We start from the raw sequence: 4,037 nt of genomic DNA on the forward strand, positions 1-4,037 counted from the left end.
TTCATAGAAATATAACCACTGTGAGTTTTGGAGTTTTTGATTTTTAAAAATTTTTTTTTGTTCTACCACGGTTATGAACAAATAGTAGCACTCATTGAAGAACTGAAATTTTACAGTCACTTATGACTTTAAACTGAAGTGCTACCTTAGATTTATGGCACTCATTCTTAAATGGAATGTATCCACAAATCACATGCCTGTGGTGTGTGTTTGGCTCAGTGGTTAGGCTGCCACTTAGAACATCCCATATTGGGGTACTATGGTTAGAGTCTCTGTTCTGTTCTCCATTCCTGTTTCCAGCTAACATGCACCTTGGTAGGCAGCAGATGAAGGCTCAACTGATTGGGTCCATGCCACCCACATGAGAGACCTGGATGTATTTCCTGGCTCTTGGCTCCTGGCTTTGGCCTGGCTCAGCCATGCATGTTGTAGACATTTGGTGAGTGAACCAGCAGATAGAAGATTCTGTCTCTTCCTCTCTCCCCTCTCTCTTTGTCTCATATAAATAGAATAAATAAATATTTTTGGAAACAATTACATGTCCTACTTGATAAAGATCAAATCCCCAGATGCTCACCTCAGACTCACTGACCAAGTGAGTTTCCTGGAGGCCTAGATCTATAATTCCAACAACTTCTAAAGGAAGATAATTACAGCTGAATACTGACCCTCAATTTAAGAAATAATATTCTAGGAGCTGGCGCTGTGGTGTAAAGCCGCTGCCTGCAGTGCCAGCATCCCATATGGAAACGAGTCTGAGTCCTGGCTGCTGCACTTCCCATCCAGCCCTCTGCTATGACCCAGGAAAGCAATAGGAGATGCTCCAAGTCCTTGGGCCCTTGCACCCGTGTGGGAGACCAGGAAGAAGCTCCTGGCTCCTGGCTTCAGATTGGCGCAGCTCTGGCCATTGTGGCCAACTGGGAAGTTAACCAGCAGATGGAAGACCCCTTTCTCTCAGTGTAACTCTGACTTTCAAATAAATAAAGAAATCTAAAAATAGAAATGATGTTCTAGAACCTCAAGTAAAATGCAATTCTTATATTTTCACTTTGTGATAAAGAGAATCATTGTACCTTTTTGAAATACAAAGAAAAGACTATTGAATCAATAATTTCAGGTAACTTACAGCAGGGCAGTTATATGCTAACCAAAAGCTACTTTCCCCCTTTCCCATGGTAACTGTAACTATGAGATGATCATCCAGGCAGATACACATGCAGGGTGAGTTACATGATTAAGCTCTCACTAATAATTCATGAGTAGAACTAATATATCTCATTACTTCTCAGTGCATTTCCTCTCTTAGGGAGGCCAAAATGGTGATGATAGAACTTAAAACCCATGCTTTAAAGTTAGAAGTGCAGACATCAACCTGTCCCCCAAATGTCTGCCACTTGCTTAAAGACTCATAGATTGGGGCCGGCACCGTGGCTCACTTGGTTAATCCTCTGCCTGCGGCACCAGTACCATATGGGTGCTGAGTTCTAGTCCCGCTTGCTCCTCTTCCAGTCCAGCTCTTTGCTGTGGCCCAGGAAGGCAGTGGAGGATGGCGCAGGTGCTTGGGCTCCTGCACCCTCATGGGAGACCAGGAGGAAGCACCTGGCTCTTGGCTTCAGATTGGCACAGCGCGCCAGCCATAGTGGCCATTTGGAGGGTCAACCAATGGAAGGAAGACCTTTCTCTCTGTCTCTCTTTCTCACTGTCTAACTCTGCCTGTCAAAACAAACAAACAAACCAACAAAAAATCTCGTAGATCATCATCTCTGGGATGTGATATAAGGGGAAAGTCAATTGCTATGTATTAAAGTCCCTGAAAAATTACTGAATCACATGTTATTCATTAACGGCAATGTTAAAGCAGAAAGACAAATGATATTACTGTGACAATGTCATTGTAATCTTTTATTATGGGCTAAGTCCCAAGCTATTGATTTAAGCATCATTTCATTTTTTTCTATGAACAATCCCATGCCATGATGCTAATTGCCTCAATTTACTGGTATGTCAATGAGGCATAAATAGATTTATACCTGGCTCTAGGTTTCTCATCTAGCTAAACTTAATGTTAATGTGCTAGATCCAGGATTCCAACACAAGTATGTCCATTCATTTGCTATCAGTATTTCTGCCCATTAACACTTCAGCAAATAGGAAATTTTAAATACAATTTATTTAAAAATAAATTTTAAATGTCTGAACATATAAAAATTGTGCACATTTATAGGGTACCATGAAATATTTCTATATATATATATATGCACTGTGTAATGTGTAACCAGGGTGAATATATCTGTTGCCTCTAACTTTTAAGATTTCTTTATGGAGAAACATCAATTCCTGGGTATTTTAGAAGAGAGTCTTAATTCTCTGTAATAGAATTTAGGAGGGAATGTGGGACCAGTTCTTCAGCACACAAACTCTCCTTAGCACCCTGTAGTTCATAGGACCCTTGCCTCAGAAAAAAATGTCCACGGCATTCTGAGAGTAGATGGGAATTCTCTTTACTGTCATGATGACTGAGAGGCATTGTGGAATTAGCATAAAAGATCCATGTATGGCCAACATTTTTCCAAAGTAAGGGATAGTTTTTTATACAATGAGGTGCTATTCCTGTCTCACTGACTCTTGTTGTATATACTGAAGATAAACATACATATATTGATACATAGGTAGTGAAGTGATTGCTACAGAGAAATAAATTAACATTCCCATCATTTCATATAGTTACTTTTCTTCTCTCTCCCCCACCCTTTTTCTCTCCCTTTGTGTGTGTGTGTTTGTGAGAGAGAGAGAGAAAGGAGTACCTATAATCTAATCTATAATACACTATTATTAACTATATTTTCATGTTGAACAATAGATTTCTGGACACAGTGATTTTAGTATACCTGTAACTTTGTTCCCTTTGACTGACATCTCCCTTCCTCCACTCCTTATACCCTACCCCTAATAATCTCACACTACTCTTTTTCTATATATTCTTTTTTTAAAACTTTTATTTAATGAATATAAATTTCCAGTGTACACCTTATGGATTACAATGGCTTCCCCCTCCCATAACTTCCCTCCCACCCGCAACCCTCCCCTCTCCCGCTCCCTCTCCCTTTCCATTCACATCAAGATTCATTTTCAATTCTCTTTATATACAGAAGATCAATTTAGTATAAAGATTGCAACAGTTTGCACCCACATAGAAACACAAAGTGAAACATACTGTTTGAGTACTAGTTATAGCATTAAATCAAAATGTACAGCACATTAAGGACAGAGATCCCACATGAGGAGCAAGTGCACAGTGACTCCTGTTGTTGACCCAACAAATTGACACTCTAGTTTATGGTGCCAGTAACCACCCGAGGCCCTTGTCATGAGTTGCCAAGGCTATGGAAGCCTTCCAAGTTTGCCGACTCTGATCATATTTAGACAAGGTCATAAAAGACAGGGTGAGGATAGTAACCAATGATCCTAAGAGTGGCATTTTTTTTCTGTTAGATTCTACATGTAAGTGAAATAATATAGTATTTTTCTATTTTTGATTCAACTTAGGAACCTTTACTTTCATCAATGCTGTCACAAGACAAGGTTTACTTTTTATAAATATACGACATTTGATTGCATGTATATGTCACAATTCTTTTATCCACTCATAATTCGATGAACACTTTGGCTGTTTCCATTTCTTGACTGTTAGAAATAATGTTGTAATAGACATAAGAGTACAGACTTCTTTACTAGGTGATGATTATATTTCCTTTGGGAAGAAGGGTTCCTACATTATATGATAATTCTATTTTCAATTTCTTAAAGAACTTATAAAAGGTTTTCCACAGTGGCTGTGTAAATATATATTGTAACTGTATTTAATGATCTTCTTTTCTTTGCACCCTGGGCAACACCTGTTGTTGTCTTTTGGATATGAAATCCATGTTAAAGTGTGTGGGATACATTTTATTGTGGTTTTCATTTGTATTTCCCTGGTGATTAATGATACTTTGAGTCACTCCATATCTTGCTGGTAATTTGTATGTCTTCATTGG

Source organism: Lepus europaeus, chromosome 9, assembly GCF_033115175.1.
Source record: "Lepus europaeus isolate LE1 chromosome 9, mLepTim1.pri, whole genome shotgun sequence".
NCBI lineage: Eukaryota > Metazoa > Chordata > Mammalia > Lagomorpha > Leporidae > Lepus > Lepus europaeus.